The sequence below is a fragment of the Pteronotus mesoamericanus genome, unplaced genomic scaffold (genome assembly GCF_021234165.1).
Source record: "Pteronotus mesoamericanus isolate MK-2021 breed Mesoamerican mustached bat unplaced genomic scaffold, CSHL_Meso_final contig_20, whole genome shotgun sequence".
NCBI lineage: Eukaryota > Metazoa > Chordata > Mammalia > Chiroptera > Mormoopidae > Pteronotus > Pteronotus mesoamericanus.
The window spans coordinates 4,153,340-4,173,722 of record NW_026555085.1 but is presented as its reverse complement, the minus strand read 5'-3'; the positions used below and the strand labels follow the sequence as shown (position 1 = coordinate 4,173,722).

The 20,383-nt window shown below is 50.5% G+C and overlaps 1 pseudogene; it reads left to right on the top strand.

Annotated features, from left to right (window-relative positions):
* The first annotated feature begins 13,180 nt into the window (after positions 1–13,180).
* On the top strand, positions 13,181–14,862 carry LOC129067932 (protein FAM118B-like; annotated as a pseudogene).
* The last annotated feature ends 5,521 nt before the right edge of the window (positions 14,863–20,383 follow it).

Sequence of the window (20,383 nt, the reverse complement as noted above, 5' to 3'; positions counted from 1 at the left end):
TTCTCAGAGTGGCTGCAGTGTTCCCTCCCCTTCATTTGCTGGGAAAGACGGATGATATATCTGTGTGATTGGGCTTTTATTTGCATTTTAAATCATGCTCTTTTGCTAAACTAATAGACCCCCTATTTATAGATGACTCCAACACAAAGTGACTACTAATTACTACAATTAATATCACGTTAAGGACTTGTCAGCCAACTTCACAGCAACTGTATCGCCTACTCATTTTCAATTAAGGCACATTGACAGGGAGAATACGTGGTTATTAAGAGCGGGCCCTGGGGTGTAATTACTGTTCACAAGGTCATTAAGCAACTCCCCTGTGGGGCTGGCACCTCAGAGTATGGAAGCTGGGGGCCCAGATCCAGAGTCCTACCCGGGAGCCATAAAGGCTCAGTGCCTCAGGCCGCCGGGCAGGTGGAGGCCTGGCTCTGAGCTGCCTGGAGGTGGCACAGATGATGCCAGGATGGCTTGAGGCTGTGTGTGGAGAGCCAGGCAGGAAGGTTGAGGAGGACATTCCCTCCTTTCCTGAAGGCAGCAGTTCAAGGCAGCCAGCAGAGTTGACAGAACCTCTTCCCGCCTCAGCAACATTCAGAGGGCATCTATGGAGGCCTCCTCTGGGACAGGCTGGGAGCATTGTGCTGTGGCGGGCTTGACAGCAGGGTCGAAGGGGTGCGAGGATGAGAGCCCAGGAAGGAGAGAGCTGTGGAAGCCTCATGTGTGTGTAGGGGGGTGGGGTGGGGGTGGGCAGGGCTGCAGAGTCTCTGCTCTGAGGCAGAGAATGGGCTTTGGGGTTGGGACGAGGCTCAGGCTCCAATGCTGGGGCATTGTTTCTTTTGACCATGAACAAGAGAACAGGAAGGTGAGAAGAAACCATGCAGGAAAAGTAGAAAGAGTAGGACAGGACCTGGAGGGGTGGGGTGACGGTGGCGGGAGTCAGAGGAAGGGAGCATCTCCAGAGGGGCTCTTGTGGCTGACTGGCCCCCGAGGCTTCTCTACCCATTGCCAGTGGCTGCTCTGCCACGGACAAGGTGCAGGCTAGTATGAGGCTCTAGGGCCCGGTGCCCATATTCTCAGTGGCCAAACCCAGGCCAGGCAACCTATGAGCTCAGAGCCAAGGCACCTCGTTGAGGGTGGAGGCCTGTGGCTGGCGCTGGAAACTCCTGGCAGGGGCGTGCTCACACTGGAGCTGAGCTCCTTTCCCAGCTCCACTTCCAGGCACATTATGTGTGCACCTTGGACTGGCTGTGGTGGAGGCTCCAGACCACAGGAATATGCAAACACTATCATCCAAAGAGCTGGTTGTTAAACATGTGCCAGCACGCTGCTCTCCCATGCTGGCCTGTCAGGGCTGTGCCCTGGGGCTGCAGTATGGGGCCTTCTTGGAGTTTTTGTACAGTGCACTTATAGTGTACACAATACTGCTATGCATTTACTGAACTGAGGTCAAAGGGGACCCAGTGGGAAGCCCACCTCTATGAAGTGAGACACGTAAATGGCATAGGAGCTCTGGGATGAGGCGGGAGCCTTGTGGTCACCTCCAGACCTGTTGTCTTGATTTGGAAAAACCTTCATGTCTGGACAGACACACCGTCCCTCCTCGCTGCCTCTGACTCTCCTCAGACCCCTCTCTCACCAGACAAGCACCCCCAACCCCACAAGCTTCCATACCAGGAAGGGGAACTGAGCTTTGATGGGCATGTGGGAAGGGTGGGGGGTGGGTACTGGGCCATCCAGGGGAGAACTGGAGCAGGCATGCGGATGGATGGGGAGTTCTTGCTGTCCCTGCTCTTCCAGAAGGCTCTGCCCCTTACCCCTACTCTAACTCTGACAAATCCTCCCCAGGCTCTGCCCTCTTCTGTGTGCATCCTTGGCATCCTTTCTCCTTCTAAATTGCCTCCAGCACTTCTGTGTCCCTCCTATACTCTTCACATGGGAAATGCTTCATCAGTGTTGATGAGGGAGAGAGGAAGGAGGAGAGGAAGGGAAGGATCATGGTACTGTGAATCAGGATCAGGTTGCCTGAACAAAAAATGATTGCTCTGACTGGTGTGGCTCAGTCTGTTGGGCATCATCCTGCAAAGCAAAAGGTCACCAGTTTGATTCCTGATCAGGGCACATGCCTGGGATGCAGCCCGGGTCCCTGGTTGGAGGTGAGCAAGAGGCAACCAATCGATGTTTTTCTCTCACATCAATGTCTCTCTCGCTCTCCTTCCTTCCCTTCCTTTTTCTTTAAAAATAAATACATAAAATCTTTCAAAAAATGATTACTTAAATAAGATAGGCGTTTCTCTCCTGCCTTAATGCAGGCAGTCCAGGGCTGGTTCGTGGTGGTGCCATAACTATCTGGTTGCTCGTCATGCTTACCCCACAGCTTCCACCTCGTGATTGGAGAGGGCAGCCATTACTTGTCTACCTTCTAGCCAGGAAGAGCAGCAGCGCATCCCCTTGAGGTACTTCCTAAAGTCCACACGTGGCAATTGTTGCTGGCCAGTCACATGGCCACACCTGGCTGCCAAGGACAACTGTGAAATTGTGCAACGTCTTGTTTCCCACCTAAAAAGCAGAATTTTATTACAAAAAAAGGCAGGGATGGGCGTTACGTGGTGGTTGTGGTACTCTCTGGCAGGATGGTCAGTGTTGGTGAGGGAGGAAGGACTCCTGACCTCGGGCAGCTGCTGCCGGCTGCCACGCCCCACAGCCCTGCTGATGCCAGAGGGCCTGGGGTGGGAGGGGGTGGTCAGAAGGGTCTCAGAATCCAGGAACCTGGGGGCAAGGACAAATTGTGTCTTCCTTCCCTGGCCACCAAGACTCTCCCCCTTCCAGGGTTGGGATTCTTTTCCTACCTGATCCTCCTCAGGGCTGGAGAACTTTTTTCAATAGCCTGGTGTGCTGGGCTGACAGCTGTGCCCCCAGGGCACTCCTGTGAGTGTGTGGGTAGGGAGCCATGAACCTGAAATGAAGAAAAGGACAGTGGGAGGGTGCCATGTATCAAGGGCAAGAGCAGGTGAGACCCATGGAGCTGAGACTAACAAAGAGCAGAGAGGCCGGTGGCGTGGTGGAACCAAGAGGCATGGGCCACGCGGGGAGCTGGAGTGGAGGGAGAGGTTAGGGCCGTCTGTGTTCTGTGAGCTTTGAGTCTTGTTGTGAGTGCTTGGTTTTTCCTGAGCACTTGCTATGTGGTAGGCATTATGCTTAGAATCAGAAATGCTTCGTCACGTTTTTTCCTCATGGAAATCTTGATTTTACAGGGGAGGTAGTGAAGCTCAGAGGGGTTAGGAATTTGCCCAAGACCCTGAGCTGCCAAGCAATGGGACTGCCATTCACTCACTGCTCAGTCACCTGCTGGTGTGCTGGGCTCAGGGCCTAAGGAATCTTGCCACAAAACCTGTGTGGGAAGAGCTGTGGAGGGCAGTGGGGGTGGGGGTGGAGCATGCAGCCTTCAGAGGTGCCTCCTAGCCCTGCTGAGCCCAGGACTATCTCCCTTGGCCTGTCCCCTCAGGCTCAGCCTCTCCCAACTGCCCACCTCTCTTTTCCAATGTAACTCCTTGTAGGCCTCTTTGGACCCCCAGGTCCTTTAGCCTCCCGTACTTCCCTGGCCAACGAAATCTGTACCGACTGCACCTCATCCTGTCTCCTCCAGGCTCTACTGGGGGTTCAGAAGGCGGTCAGAAGGAGGAGGCCGACCACACTGTGCCTCCATTTCTGGGCCCAGTGGGGACAGGATGTGTCTCTGGGCAAAGAGCATGTTCAGTGGCTGTCCCGGGAGCTCACCAAGCTGTCTCACTGGGAGTGGCCAAGAACTGGGGGTTGGGAGTGGGGGCTGCTGCCCACTGGTGGAGAAAGGGCACATGGTAGGCACTAAATAAGTGCTAAGTCCTTTCCCCATCTTTCTTTCCCATCATAACACAAAGTACTTTGTGAAAATTTCTGGTTACTCATAAAAATCTATAAATGACTATTTTTATGACAGTTTAAACACAGTAAAAATTTAATTTTTCCCCCCAATTTTCTTCTTCAGGTGATAGTGGGGATCATGTTTAGGGTTGGGGTTTTAAGGCCTCAGGAGGATTTGGGTGGGTGAGCCTGCTGTGGGGGTAACCTCCTCCTGGGCCGGCCTTCTGCAGCCACACACTGTGCTGGCGCCACCCCAGCCTCTCCCACCCACTGATTCTGCTCCTCCAGAGGGTGGCCCACATCCACTCCCATGCCTGGGTCCCTTCTCTTCCCTCGATGGGGCCCCTGACCTCCCTCCAATCCTCTGTGCCTCGGGCTGCCGGACCTGCCTCTCCGCACCCTCCCACCCCTTGACCACATTGCCAGATCCATCAAATCAATACTCCAAATCAACACCACCTGGCTGGCTCTCTTCCCTGAGCTGCAGGGCACCACTCCCACCAACCTGTGTCCCTAGTAGGCTAGGCAGGCTCCTAGTCAGCCTCCTGCTGGCCCCTAGCTGGAGGCCCCTGTCCTGACCTCTTGGCCAAAACCATGTCTCCATTTCACAGAGAATAAAGCAACCATCAGAGAGGAACCCTACCCTCCATTCCATGTCACCTCCCTGTCATCCTCTCCTTCCCTCTTGGCCTCATTATCACCATCATTGAAATGCCCCAGGGTGTTTCCTTCCCAATGGCAGTGCCTCAGGCACGCAGGCAGGTGATGCTGAGGCCTGTCATCTCCTCTAACCCTCCAGGAACCCCGCTGAGGGAGCTGGGCCTGAGCTCGCTGTTCCCTCTGCCTTGAGCGGCCCTGCCTCCCCCACCCGCCAGGCTCCCTCCTCCTGCCTCCTCCTGAAGCTCTGTTATACCACCCTTTGGTTTTATTTTCTTTGCCACATCCACAGCTTCAGACATAATATTAATTTGTTTTACATTTGTTTTGTCCCTCTGCCTGATACCTGAAACATCAGTTCCTGAGAGGTGGGTGCTTGTTTGTCTTATTCACAGATGTATTTCCAGGGGTAGATATCTGAAAACATTTGTTCAACTATGGCTTGAAGTTATTTGTTCAATAAATGAATGAATGAATGAATGCATGAGTGAATGATTACCAGTCTATTTATACAGGTGCACCTTTGGCACGGTGCACCCCATTTTCCTCTGCCTCCACCTAGGCTCCAGCCCCTGGGGCCCTCCCTGGCCGCTGGGCTTACGTTGTCCCATGAAGCCCTCACCCTCAGTGGGGCCCGCTGGGATTCCTCCTCCCCGTACTCCCCAAATATCCTGGCTGCCCACCACTGTGCCCTCACCCTGCCAGGAGACCTCGCTGTAGGCACACTCCTAGGCCAAGAGCCCAGTCAGGATGTTCTCAGGCTCTTGCAACCTGTTGGGATTAAATGTTTTTTCATGCTCAGCCTGAGTGAAGGTTCCCTTGTCACTGGAGGAGGGCTTAGTGTGCTGCCTGATCTCCAACTCTGGCCTGTCTGATTCCTACCCACCTTGGACATGGCTGCCAAAAACTCCTGCCCACAAGGTTTGTCAACTACGTTGGGCAGTTGATTAATGGACCCTGAGGATGTGCCTCTGGCCCAGGCCCAGGGATTATTTGGACCTTAAGCCTGGGGGCATTGGGAGGGGCAGCCAAGCCTAGGTGTGCGTGTTTGGCTCACCTATTGTAGACCATGGGTCCAGCACTGTCTAGAAGGACATAGGACGTTCAGGCCAAGGCCATTTGTGGGATCCCTCAGCACTTTGCTGTTAACACTGATGACAGTGTAAACACCCTGGCAAGGACCAGAAGATGCTGGCAGCTCAGGAGGCCTTTTGGTCTCAAACTGCCATGGATCCTGGCGACAATGGTGGCTGCTGAGGCAGGGATGCAGCATTTAACCAACACCATTGAAATGAAGTAGAAAAAATAACATTTCTTTATTCTATCTATAGTTTAAATAAAAACCTTGCCCAAATGCACAATCTGGTTTGAAGTTTAGCCCGATTTGATAAGGGAGAGTCTCTCCCAGGCCCCAGATGTGGCTGGCTGATGTCTTCAGGGTGGGGCTTTTTGTCCCCTGGGTGCAGCTCCTTCTCCCATATAGCACTCCCGATGACACTCCAAGCCAGCTGGCCTCCACAGCCTCATGTCCACACTAGGACCCCTATATTAGGTACCTCCACAGCCAAAGGCCTGGCGTCTTCTGGGTTCTGCCTGCAGCATGTGGGGGCAGGGCAGGTCAAGAAAAACTAAGATTCAGTGATCCCTCAACCTGCCCATGAAGGGTGTGGCCCAGGCGCAGGTGGGTGCCAGGTGGCCACTCACCCTTTGTTTTGATCTTACTCAGCTAGTAATGCTGTCCCTCCTCTTCTTCCCAGCATCCTCTGGGCAGGCAAGGCCTGTGCCTTACTCTGTGCTTTGCCCCTTTGTTTTCCACCTGGACCTCACTTAAATAAAAATCCCATAGTCTAGCTCACATGCCTGGCTCTCAGCACACTACTGTAAGTGGTGAGGAAATTAGACACTTCTTTCAGAACCAAAGCCTTGTTTGCTACCTCCTGGACTTGTGGTTAATGAAACACTGTAGAACTGGAAGCTGATGGATACTTCCATTGCATCCTTCGTTCCTTCTAGAACAAATTGCAATGCTCTCATATTCCAACTCTAGCCCTAAAATACTAGGCCACCTCTGTATCTGGGTTTTATTCCTGGGCTTGCCGCCTTGCTTCTAGATGGTTTTTGGCATGGAAACAGGCTTGTCTACTATGGTAGTTGACGTCACCTTAGTCCACGAAGAGCCTAAAGCCCTGTCCCATCCCAAACTACTCCATACCTACTCTTGTGTACATTCTTTTCCCCCAGAAGTTGCGGCTGGCAGAACACAAGTCTCCTGTGGAGGCCAAAGAGTCTCTAACCATCCAGGCCAAGTTTAAGGCCAGGCCACAATACAGAGAGGTCTGACCCCATGGACAGTCCTGTCTCAGGGCACTGCCACAAGCTCCTCTATACCTCCACACTCTTCAGCCAGGGACAGTGCTTTATTTCCCTCTCTGCCTCCAACCCAGATTCTTAGGAAAAGATTCTTACTCCTTCTTTGCTGTCCCTTCTGCTGGTAGGGCTCCTTCCTCACTGTCAGGATCCCAATTACCAGACAGGTTTCTGCTTTTGTGGCATTTAGGGCTAACCCTTAGCCCTCTATTGTCTTAACTTTACTTACTTGAATTCCTAAGCCTATGGCTCCCCAGTGATGGCAAACCTCAGAAACCTAATACCTGATCCTTACAAAAATAGCACTCCCCAAAACTTTGCAGCCACATACTCTAGCTTGGAATCCATTACCCTCACCTACAAACCAGACTGTCAGGCAGTATCAGTCCAAAGGGGGCTCCTCCTTTGAAGGTCTTGAATGTGGACATTGCTCCTTGGAAACCCCTTCCCCTCTACCTTTCACATAAGACCTTTTACCAGGTCTTTTCCAGCTGATAGGAATTGAGGGCTGCCAGGGAGTCTCGGGGACTAATACATGAACCTGTCCCAGGTTCCATTCATCTCAGGCTCCCTGCTGCAGCTCCCACCATCTCCCACACACAGACTTCTTGCATCCTGTGAGTCCATATACAATATATAGGACAAAGTAGATCTCAGCAGACCTTTAGGAAACTCAACAAAGGCCAAAGGTATGTGAAAGTGAAGACAGAGCTAGTGGAAAGGGTCTTCCTGGCCACTGACATTTCTGCTGTGTTAAAGACAAATGCTTTGTGACTGTTCATGAGATTCTTTAATATCTTTATATTGTTTGTTCTTAGCAGATAAGCATTTAAAGTGGACAGGGACTTTGCACTTGACTGGGAGGTGGCCAGGAACAGACAGCTGGTATGCACCTCAGCCACTCCTGCTGAGGACAGGGAGAGGACCTCAGAGATAGGGTAGGTGGTTGCAGCTGTGAAGGAAAGAGGGCTCTGTACTGAGATCCCGAGGCCCAAGCAAGGAAGAAACCCATGTGGAATGGACCCAAAGCCTGGAAGCAAGATGGGGCTTAGTTGGCAAGAGCCCAGTTACAAATGAGAACAAGGAATGGGAAGTGAGTGTGGTGGGAGTCGGGGCAAGTTCAGAGGGTGGCTGGTGCATGCAGAGGAAATGTCCCCGGGGCACCTTGCTCTGTGGGGACAGCAGCGTTGGAGGCTGCAGAAACTCATCAGATCGATGGTCCATGGGCAAGAGTGGAGCCTCCAAAGCCGTCATACCTCGCTCTTACCTCTTGGACCCAGGCACCAAGCTCCAGCTGTTCTCCAAGTCTCAGATGTGAATGCTTTTTGGGGATGTTATGGGAAGCTTGTGGACCCCCCATCGGGGGTGAGGGGTTTGGCCAAGGCTGGACAGGCAATGAGGACATGGGTGGGGTGAAGGGCAGTCTTCCCCTTCTCTTTCACTCCTGCCCTTTGTAGGATTTTGTCCAGCATTCCCCAGAGGACACATGTGTATGGGAAGGGCTCCAGCACCAAATATTCCCACCCAGCTGGATATGAGCTTGGGGTTCCTCTTCCCCAAACTTGGATATTTCTCTCTTAAAAATAAAGATTTTAGCTCCATAGCAAGCACAGAAAGAGGGAAGGAACCCCTTAGAAGAGAGAAAAAGACATCATCAAGCTATTCTAGAACCCACCTTCAGTGAAGTTCCTGAGTTCCTCTCTGAGCTCCCCAGGCCAACCCGTGCCTCCACTGCCTGATATTTCCTGGACCTGGAGGCGGTGGGACCCTGAGGGCCAGTGGGAAACCTCCAGGTGCCCTCTCGTCCTTTGACTTCTCATTGTGTTGGCTATGCTGAGGGCTCAGACATGGCCATGACAGTGTGGTTAGCTAGAAAAGTGAATAGGCCTGGAACCTCCTGTGCCGAACCTTGAAGGAGATCCAGGTTAAAGTCTCCACCCAGAATACCCAACCACCTGGGCTGGGGCAGTGGGACAGCCCCACATTCCTGCATCTCGCTCAAGGCCCTCCCCACTGCCCGTCAGTGTGTTGGCCACTGCTCCCCAAGGACTGTGACACCCTGTAGGCTCACTGTACACAGCACCACACCTCCCACTCCATGAGACAACCTGGGGACCACATTAATCCCTCTCCTGCCCCCAGACACCCCTCTCTACTGTCTATCCCTCAAAAGCAGACCTCCCACCAGAATGATACATTTTTGATCCTTCCTTCTGTCCCCTGCCTCCAGGGATTCAGGTTTAAATGAAATTGAGGTTGCATTGCATTCCACATGTCTCTCAACATGTCATTGTCAGGGAGCAAAGACTGGTTGGCCAGGCCCAGAATGTCCTGCCTGCTAGCTGGCAGCTCCCTCTGAGGAGTATCAAGGAGGCTTGATACACACCCCCCATCCCACTTGAGACCTGGTGCTTATTGTCATCTGTTGTCATCTACCCATCCATTCATTCAACAAATACTCATTGAGTACCCCTCTGTGTTAGAGCCCATTCTAGAAGCTGAAGGGACAGCTGCAGTGGAGAACAACCAGACCTGCCTGCAGAAAGCTTCTCTTCCTGCGAGGAGGGACGGACAACAAAAAGGAAATCCAAAGGACTTCCTTTTTGGATAAATCAAGAGAATGACAAGTGCTAGGAAGACAACAGAACCAACAGGTGGCAGGACAGCATGGTGGGGGAGGGAGGCCCTGGCACTGTGGGCCTCAGAGGAGACGTTCCTGAGGGGCGTAGTAAGCCCAGCCGGAGGGATGGCTCGGAGGGATGGGGGTGAGCCAGCGGTGTGCCAAACAAGTATGTTTCAGGAGAAGCCAGACGGTTTCTATTTACCTGGGAATCATTTGGGGTGGGTGAACAGGGCAGGAATGGATGAAGGCGCCTAGGGCCTGCTCCCTAAGGGAAGAGCTGCTCCCTGGACACCCCTCTGCCTCAAGACTGCCTGGTGTTAGGCAGCCGAGGTGGCTAAGAAGGGACTGGGAGGCAAAAAGGTCCAATTAAGGGCTTTTATTCAAGGTCACTGTGATCAGACAGGCTGAGTCCGAGCAGACTGCAGCAGCAAGGGAAAGGGTAGAAGGGTTTTTAAGGGTGTGTGGCAGACGTCCGGGGAGGGTAGGTCACCCTGCTGATCTGCCCCAGGTGTCCTGGGTATAGGTGATTGCAAGGCAGTGTCCTCTGGTCAGGGATGGCTGATTCGGGGCCAGAAAGTCCAGGAGATTTATGGGCCTTGTTTCTGAGAAAAACTCAAGGGAGAGGGGAAGGGCAGTGAGGATTCAACAGGTTTCCAGCAGAATGCTGTGGCTTTGTCTCAGCTGCTTACGGTAATAAGGAACCTCGTGGTCAGGTATTCAGCTGGTGACATGCACCTTCTGGCTTGGGTCCCCATGTCCCAGTACATTCTAACACTTGGCTTGTCTCTAATGGAACCCTGCTCACACTGCCCCCACCAGGAGCCTGCCCTGCTGCCTTGACTCAGATCTGTTGTTAATGACGGTCAAGTACAGTCTAAACTGAGCCCTGGCTAAAATACATCAGATTCCTTTCCCCCACTTCCCACTCTGTCTCTCCCTCTCTGAGAAGTGAGAACATTTGAAAGATGATTTACTACCCTCACTGTTCAGTTCATCCTATGTCCACTGACCACCTGGACTGTGCCCTATTTCCAGACCTCTGGGGGCCTGCTGTGGACCCCAGCTCTGGCCGCTGGGAGGGACATCCCTGTACCCCAGACACCATCACTCCCCTCCATACCTCTCTCTAAGCTGACATTGCTAAGACAGGACTGATTAGGGGCCCCGTAGTCTCATAAACAAAGCAGCGGTTCTAAAGCCCAGCACACTCATTGTCCCCGCCCAATCCCCGCCCCCAGCCCTGTTCCCAAGTCTACACCCTTCCCAGGGGAAGCCTCACCCCCATTGCAGCCCTGGTCACCTGAGCTTTCCCTGTGTTCCCTTGGTCCAGAGAGAGTCCTATGTACCAGTCATTGCCCTTGGAGAACTCATCTCTTCTGCCCCACTGAGACCTCAGCAGTTGTGGTGGCCAATATTGTCTACAGCTGGGATGCTGTGCACTCAGTACCCTTTAACCCCAAGCCATCAGCCATCAGGCCACAGGCCATTAGCCCTCAGACACTCCTTATCCTCCCTCCCCCCGAGGGTTGGGGAGGGCTTTAAAAGAAATGCTGGGTCAGACCTATGCTCAAGGAGTTTATTATCTTGATAGAGAAAAAAATGGAATGCATACAATAAGATGTCTATGTGGTCAGAGAACTGGGGAGAAGGTAGTGGGCTGGAGTAAACCAAGGAAGCTTTCTGGAGGGGAAGGGACCCAGGCAGGCCTTGGAGAGCGGGCAGAAAGTGATGAGAAGTGAGGGGTGGGGTGGGAAGCTGCAGATACCTAGGTACCAAAAACAAGAAAAAAGGCCATAGCACTCCCAGGTGACACTACAGCCGACGACCCTGGGGCCCAGACAAAGGAAGACCCTTTGGAATCCTGTTTCTTCTTATCTACTTCCTTATTGCTTTTCTGAAGGCAGGCAGGTCAGCCTGAGAGGCCTGAGCAGCCCCTCTCTCTTTGGCCTGTCCAAGAAGGCAGCCAGTGGAGGCAGGTGGGTCTGGAGAGAATCTGTTTGCTGTGGATAAGGGAGCAAGTGGGGAGATGCCTGGAAGGGACTGGGTCCGGTTATTTGGATTTGGGGGCCTATGTGGGGGAGAGACGAGCAGTGCGTGGCTACCTTTGTGCCCAGGGAAAAGGCGCTTTCAGTCTGGCTGGGAGTGGGCTGACTGAGGACTGTGCTGTTGGTGCAGGTGGACAGTAGGAGGTGGGGAAGGGAGGGTGGGAGCTGGAGCCAATGCCTGAAGAGTCTGAGGCTGCGTGCCGAGCAGCACAAGTGTGGCTGCAGAAGAGAGGTTTCTAACAGACTGCCAATCATTTGCTTGTCTGTGATTGAGGCCAAAGGGTAGGGGCCATGATTTCCCAGACTCCCTTCTCTGTCCCCAAGCCCAGAATGCCTGTCCTCCCCATCATCCCTGGTTGACAGAACGTCCTGCCCCAGTGTGAAGCTTCATACCTCTCCCTCTTCTTTTGAATGTGGGGGCTTCTTTAGCTATCTCTCTCTGCCTCATGCATTCCATCTCCCCAACTCCCTTACTTAAAAAAAATTTCCAGGTTAATTTATTTTTCATTTTGTGTTTGTATTTGCCCATCCAGCCCAATATTCACAAAGGGATAAATTATTATTTCAGTGTGTACAGGTTTAGCTTATTCTCTTGGCTACCCCAAACCATCCAAATTTTAAAAGTAAAACTGTGTATTTCATAGTAATACATTTATAAGTCTACCTCCAAGAGCCAGAGGAGAGGCCTGGAGAGTGGGGGGATTTCCTGTGTGCCCACGCAGGCTCCCACCCAGCTGTAGCTCCAGAAGATAAATGCATCAAGAATGCATAACCTATACAATTGTACACCTGAAACCTATATAATTTTACTAACCAATGCCACCCCAATAAATTCAATTAAAATGTTTAAAAAAGAATGCATAATCAATATTGAGTAATTATGAAACTTTCATTTCTGCCAGTATATTTTGAGGTTGATTTGTGCCAGACAGGGCTATAAATCCAGTCATTGTACCAATTATTAAAAGTACACACTGTAATCTTGAATGTCTTATTTAAGAGAGAAAATAAACAATGGAATGTTATGTTGGGTCAATATTGCAAACACTGTTGGAGCCCATTCCCCTTATTAACTTGTTCCTGGATTCTAGAACTCCTGACCCCCAGATCAACTCACACATGCATGCTTGCTGCTGTCTTCTCTGCCTCAGACTGTTGCAGGCTGGGCTCACCTTTTCATTCTGCCCCTCCCACCCTCTGTCTGCTGTTCATTTTTCATCCTACAGTTCTCAGGCTCATCCTGTCTTTTGTTCAATGCAGGACATGAAACAAACCAGGGCCTCTGACACCAAATGCACAGGTCAGATGAATGGCTCTAAGTTGCTGGGAGTGAGATTCAAATAGAATCAGGGTAGTTTTTCAACTAAAATCAGAGAAGACACCTGTGAACATCAGACTGTACAAGATTCTGATTGGTACCAGCCCCGTGACAATGGGTGGTCAGCAGGAAATATAAAGGGATACTAAGAAAATTTACCCACACAATCTGGCACTAACAGGCCCAAAAGTGGCAGGAAAACAAAGATGGGGGAAAGGAAACCTGGGCCAAGTCAAGTGAGCATGCACGCCGAGTGTGCCTGAGGTGGTCTTTATGGTGGTGGCAGCATTCGGAGGAGGGACACAGAACTCGGTGGCTTCTAAAGGGAGCCAGTCCTTTGATACAGAAAACACTTTTGGATTCTTCAGTGATGGCGCACCCCCTACCAAAATGACCAGGATGCCCTCTCCAAGCTTAAAAGGTAAGAAGCCTGGGGAACTTGTGCTGGTGATTGGAACAGGCATTATTAGTGCTGCAATTGCACCCCAGGTTCCAGCCCTGAGATCCTGGGAGGGGTTCATTCAGTCCTCACTGGGCCCTGCCATTGATTTTGCTCTTCCAGAAGATGAGGAGGGCAAAAAATTTCAGAAATGTCTCCATAAAGACAGGAATATTGTTCATGGTGCCCATGACCTTATTAAGACACTCCCCTTCTACTGTTATTGAGGAGACCCAAGTCAGAGGGCTCCCCTTCTTCGGTTCTTGCCTTGTTTGCAAGGGAAGGATATGTGAGACATAGCATGTATAGTGGAAATGAGATAGCAAGTTTATTTGTGAAATATACTTAAGCACAAAACTACAGGCAGACGCCTAGCCAGTCTGAATGCCCCATGTATAAAGAAAATGAAATTATTTGTAAGGTTATTTTATACACTTGAGCCAGGAGCTACAAGTGGGCACCCAGCTAATCTGAGTACGCTGACTGTTGGGGTTCAGGGGTTATATACTTTAGCCAGCTTCTAGGTACCTCTCCTTTTCCCCCTTCTAGACCTTGGGATTAATATACAGTTACAAATGCTTTCTTTCCCAGCTAGGGGAATCATTATAAAAGATTTCTTTCCCCTGGAAGCAATATGCACAGAATTTCAAGGGCTCCCCTCCTCCTGTGCTATCATAGTTTTGCTTATGATGTTTGAAACACCTGGCGATCTTATCGTACCAGGCTCAGGACTGCTGAATCAGCAGTGGGTGAGACATGTCTCCCTCCTTCTCCCTGCATTAGCTTGCTATTTATCCTACCTAACAGTACTAGTAATGCTCTATCCATGTTTTTCAAGGACTGTTTTTATTTAGCATTCAATGACTTGGAGTCAAAGATCGAAAACTCTCCAAAGAGCTACTTCAGTTAGTTCTCCACCTGATGGAGAGTGGAGCCCTGGTATTGACTAAAATTTTGACAATCTCCTGGAACTGTATGTAGCACATCAGGGAAAACAACTTGAATCCCTTGACCTTCCTGGTAAAGAAAATGCCCGTTAGTGGGCTCAAGAGAAGCAGAAGCTGAGCATGTTACATACCCATGGGGTCTACATCAACCCCAATGGCATGTCTTTCATCCAGCTGGGTATCAGAATGTGCTCAGGAATACTGAAGTTATAAGAGAGATTCAGGAACTCTGTAAAAACCAAGTCACTTCTTTTCCTGGCTTGTGCTGGACTGTGGATGACACCACTTTGTAAGCCATTTCTTCCAGAGCCGTCAAGCATAAGTCTGACTTAGAACATTTCGTGTTGGTTCAAAGAGATGAAGATGAGTTCAAGAAGCTTTGAGAAAACGTGGGGGACAAAGGGGTTTTCATTGTCCCTTATGAAAATGAATATGTTGATCTTCCAGAATTTTTCAAGTGACTGAACTGTGAGCTCTCCAGGAGGAGCAGATCAGCAGGGACGGTGAGAGAAGGTCAGCTAAGTGGCTCATGGGCAGCACACAGTGAAATAAGAGACCGCAGCACATGAGAGCACTACAGGAGACACCACTGTGAGACCGCACTGTAAGGCTCTACTGTGGACAGTGTTTAACAGGCAACTTACAAGAACCCAGCACAGCTCCTAGGAGGAATCAAAACCCAGAGTTGAAGGTTGGGGCTATGTAGAGTTAGTTGGGGAAATGTTCCAACTCATTCTCCTCTTCGTGCCAGCTGGCTCTTGGTCTTTTGTTTGTTTGTTTGTTTCTTTGGTTCTTGGTCTTATGTGGCCTGTTCCAGTTCAAGAATACCCAAGTGACAACAGGACCTGGATGTAGCTCCCTGCCCCGCCCTTAGGCTGGACTCACTGCTTGTGCCCACGCAGCACATCAGTGTGATTTTCAGTGAGGAGGCTGCTGCTCTGCCTGAAGGACTTGGGGTGTAGGTGCCATGGACTCACCATGGCCCTTGTTGCAGTTTTGCTCTCTAGTCTTGGTTTTTCTTTCTTTTAAAAAATTGTTTATTCTATTACAGTTGTCCCAATTTTTTTTCCCTTTTTCCCCTCTCCACCCAGCCCACCCCTCTCTCTCACAGTCAATCTCCTCTCCGTTGTCCATGTCCATGATTCATTTGGACATCTTCTTTGACTATTTTTGTTTTTTGTTTTTCTTAAGCTTAATGGCTTTTTAAAAACAAGACTTGAAGCTCTAATTTTCTAGATCTTTTACAGTGTACAGTATTTTACATACCTGAGCTGTATGAAAAGCTTGTTCATTTAACAACAACAACAACAACAAGAACAAAAAGAAAAGACAAAGTGTGTAACTGTGTCAACACACATATCACAAGATGCAAAATAAAATGCTGCAATGGCATGTTGGATGCAGTCTCCACAGAAGAAAGTGGAAGAGGTTAGGTAGAGGCCCACTACTGGGTGGCAGGCAGCTCTGACATTCTGGAAATTCTCTGGGAAGGGAGTACAGGGGAGGGCTGCACCCAGGGGCTGCTTAAACAATCAATTCTACTGGGGGCTAGGGAGTGGTAAGCAGTCATCACACAACTGTAATGGACTTGGTTTCAATAACTAAATCTCATTTTACTAGTTGCCCTGAGATATCCCCCAAGCTTCATCCCAACTCTGCGCCACCAAGGTCAACCAAGCCCTGTGCCTCTAGAATGTTATCTTTTCCAGTTGCACCACTTTTCTGGATGATGAGTTCTATCTGTTGCCCCATCAGCCAGCTACCATTTCACTACTCAGGATAAAACTCTCCTCTCCTGACTCCAACTGCTGATGCCTTACTGGGACCAGACACTGCAGGGTGGTTCTTGGCTAAGACAGAGCTTCTCATTCATAAAGACAGGAAACATGCTAGGCTTCTCCTCCAAAGAGACAGACCCTGGAGTAGGAGGGGACCTTGGGAGGGGCGGGGCGTGGCACCAAAACTCTTCCCACCCATATGATAGTATTTAATGCTCTGGTGGCAGTGGGAAGGTCCCAGATGTGCTCTTCTCAAGTACTCAATTTCAGACAAAGGAACTAGGATGAAATGTGGCCATTAGGAAAGGAAAAAAAAAATCAAAAGGAACTGTTTAAAGAGCAAAAATCTTGTAGGAAACCATGGAGTGCATTTGAAAATGGGGCAGGAGGGCAGAGGCCTAAACAAATGTGTCTTGCAGAACAAAAAGTCTATGCCCCTGACCAGATGCCACAAGCAGCCGAATGCAAAGCCATGAGCAGAAAGCCTGCTGGGAGAGAGGGCCTGGGTGCTGAAGCCTCAGCTCCTCAACATACACACATCAGAAGCTGGAACTAAAATATGAATGAGTTGCAGAAGGCTTCCATCAGCAATAGGATGATGGTGGGACACACACAATGCCACACACACGTGTCTTGCAAACTAACGACATGCACAGGGTCTGCTGATCACACACAGAGGCAAAGGAGAAGGACTGTTGACCACGCTGTCCAAACTAGACCGCTCACATGGCTACCTAGGAACTGTGAGCAGGAGAGATGCTTTTATTCCTCCTGCCCTGGTCACAGACAGTGTTCCTGCTGGTGCTTTGAAAAATAAAGGGTTCTATATCCATCACTATTGTTGGTGTAACACTATGGTTAAACCCTCACATTCCCTTTTTTTCTGGGCCAGGCATTGTAAGACCTAGAGAATATTTGCTCAACAACCTCTAGCTGGGATGTGGAGAATCTCTTGGGCACCTTAGGTCAAATTAAAAAAAGGCAGTCCACTGGGTGGATCCAGGGCAGCTGGGCTTGGCAAGTCCTGCTCTGTAGAGCTGGCACAACCTGTAGGGCCAGACTTGTCACCTTGCCACATGGGACACCAGTGACAAGGCCAGAGGATTCCAGAGGTGAAATGGCCTTTAGCATCCATGATGTGACTGCTCATCTGGAATGTCTTTCACCATAACTGGTGAGGGAAGGTGGAGAAGACAGAGGTGAGGGCTCTTCACCGTGGCAGCAGAGAGGAAGGCTCGCTGCCACTTTGAGGGTTGCTGTTTCCAGCTGGCCGGAAGGAGGTCCAACATCTGGTGGAGGCGATCACAGAAGCGACTGGCCTTGGAACTCAATGGAATTGCTTCACGTCTCTTTTTTTCAGTGGAGCAGCATCAATAAACAGAAAAATGTCCATGTCATAAGTGTGCGGGCCGATGCCTTTCACTACCTGAACGGCCCCGTGGAACTAGATCAACTCATGGAAGAGCAGCTGCCCGGGGGAAGGCTCATCCCTTTCTGGGCATCTCTCTCCCCAAGAGTAATCACTATCCTGAAATCTTACCCCATCGTTAATTTTTGCCTGTTTTTTGAAGTTTACATAAATGATTACAAATCATATCTAGTCTTTCATATTTGACCTTTCTGCTCAACAGCTCCATGTTTTGAGATGTATCTACGCTGTTGCATGGCTTTGTATATGGTATTACACTGTAGAAATATACTACAGTTGACATATCCCTTACACTGTTGATGGACATTTGGGCAGCCTGACTTTATTTTTAATTGACTTTAAAAAAAAAGTATTACACAGATAGTCAAATAGTCATTATAAAAACATTGTCATTTTAACATCTCATTGAGAGCTCACGGTCCTGGAGTCCCACTGGGGTCTCATCACATTGGCGTCACTTCCTTCCTTCAGTGTCAGGTTCCCCTCCACCAACAGTCACCCTGTTGGGCTCTTTTCAGTATGTCTCAGCCTCCTTACCATCCCCCGGCCTGGGAACAGTCCTCCCTTGTTCTTTCAGCCTTAACTGTGCAGGCCCCGAAGTACCTCAGGAAAGCTGCTGTCCAGGACAGTGTGTGCCCTCAGCCAATGCTTTCACTTGGCTGTGACATCTCCAGCCTTCTTGCGACTATTACCCCCAAACCCTGAAGAGGCCCTTCAGCAGCTGCGTTTCATTGAGGGAAGGAAAGGCTTGGAGCCTTAACCTGCGCTGCCCTGCCCTGTCCCCCACTCTGCTCCCCTCTTCACACCCATGTGCCCATCAACTGAACCTGGCTTCTTCCCAAAGCATCGGGGTTGAGGTGGTGCCTGGGACCCTTGCCCCACCCGCCCTCCAGGACTTAACCTTCTATCTTCTCCCTCAAGCCAGAAACCTTCAGTGCCTCCCTCTCTGGGCCACTAACAGGCAGTCCCTTCCTTCCCTGCTGGGGCCTCAGGGCTGCCCCCAGGTCCACCACCATGCTGAGCTCAATGCCAGCCTTGCTAAATTCATGGGATACAGCACAGGCCTCTAGGTGGTATTTGACATGTTCACAGGGGCTCTGTTGAGACTCTTGACTTCTGGGACAGCAATTTTTCTTAATTCCTCTCTTCACCCTGACCTCTGCCCTTTCGTAATTTTCTTGTACTAGTTCTCTTCCTGTCCTGGCCCCTGATGTGTCAACTTTCCCCAAAGTTCAGAGTTAATCTCTTTTTCTTGACCCCTCCTCTTAGCAACACCAACTATGGGGACCCCCACCTCTCCCATCTTGGGTCCCGCCCCTCTCCCCAGTTCAGGCTTTCTGTTCAGCCATTCCACAGGAGGTCCCAGAAGAGCCTCAGAATATCAGGGAGATGCCTTTTGAATAAGAGAACATTCAAATTTTACATTTAGAAAACCAACCATTGAGAGTTTTCTCAGTACAGACTGATAGAATAGGCAGTTAGGCATGAGCAGAACAGGAACTATAGGCCAGGTACTGAAAGTCCCGGGTGCCCAGCAACAGGCAAAACTAAAGGAAACAACTGTTGTAAGCTAAGATCTCTTCTTTCCCCCCCAGGGTGACCTTTCCTCCCTTAGCATGTCCTTAGTCATGTGGTTTAGACCCCCTTAGAGGAGGAACAAGGGGTGGGAGAACAGCCTTTTACGACTCCCATACAAGGACAGGAGAGGACAGACATGGAGACAAGTCAGCTTAAAGAAGGACGTACTTCAAAATCCAAAAGTCTATTTAAAGTTTGCTTTTAGAACTAAGCTGCTCTCAACATCACCTCCCTTCTTGCTAAAATTCTTTGCAGTAACAGTTCGTTAAAATGTGGTTATTAATTTAAAAAAGAAGAAGAAGAAAAAGAAGAAATGATAGTTAACTCCTCCCGGCTAAAAGGAGCCCTTGCCAACACCTCAGGGGCAGCTTTGAGCTGCCCAGTTGATTCTTTCTTTCCAGTGTGCTTTTGCTTTGCTTGCTGAATAAACTTTTGGTTGCACTGGAGTTCCTGGCTCTGAATGCTTTTTAAGCTAAACTCAAGAACCGAAATCTGCCATAACTGCTAACAAGACTACACAATGGAGCAGTCCACTCCACAGAGCCAGACAGACCACCAGCAGAGCGAGCAATCTGTCTCTCCTGAGCATCCATGATGCCCATGCGAGTGGGCTGGGGGCCTCCCACAGTATCCAAGAGGTGCTTCAGGATCTCCAGCAAGCACCAGATGTGTTTACCAACAGGAAGCATGGATTTAAGAAGCTGGGAAAGCACACTGGAGAGAAGGATTGCACCAGCCAAGGAGCCAGCAGAAACAAGGCTTCACAGTTGACATTCTACAATGGTGGGATGCTTCAGAGAGGAATATAAGACCTAGACAGAGTGGGCGCACACAGATTGAGACCAGAGGGGGCGGTTGTGCGAGAGGGCAGCCAGGTCAGAGCTGGGCCTCCCGCTGAGGACCACACCAGTGCTCACGCTGCCCTGTGATGTTTGCCTCCTGACCTCGGCCAGTACCTCCTGACCCCACTGGGAGCCATCCTGTAGTCCATTCAGGTCAGCCTCGTGCGCCCAGTGCAGGGTGGGGGGCCGCAGAGAGGGTTGAGGCATGGCCCTGGGGAAGAATGTGACAGGAGCAGGAACAGGTGAGGCTCCTGTCCCATCAAAACATAAGAAGAGGGCTAGCCATCAGTGACACTGCCATGGAGACCAGGAAGCAAAACGAGGAGGACCCAGGGCTGGTCCTGGAGCCTTCATGCCTTTCCCTTCTTCTCTCTCCTCTGTTATTATCTGGAATGATTACCAATCAAAGTCCACACTTTGGGGGAGGACTGAGTGCTTGAATCGAGGGAAGGGCTGGGGCAGG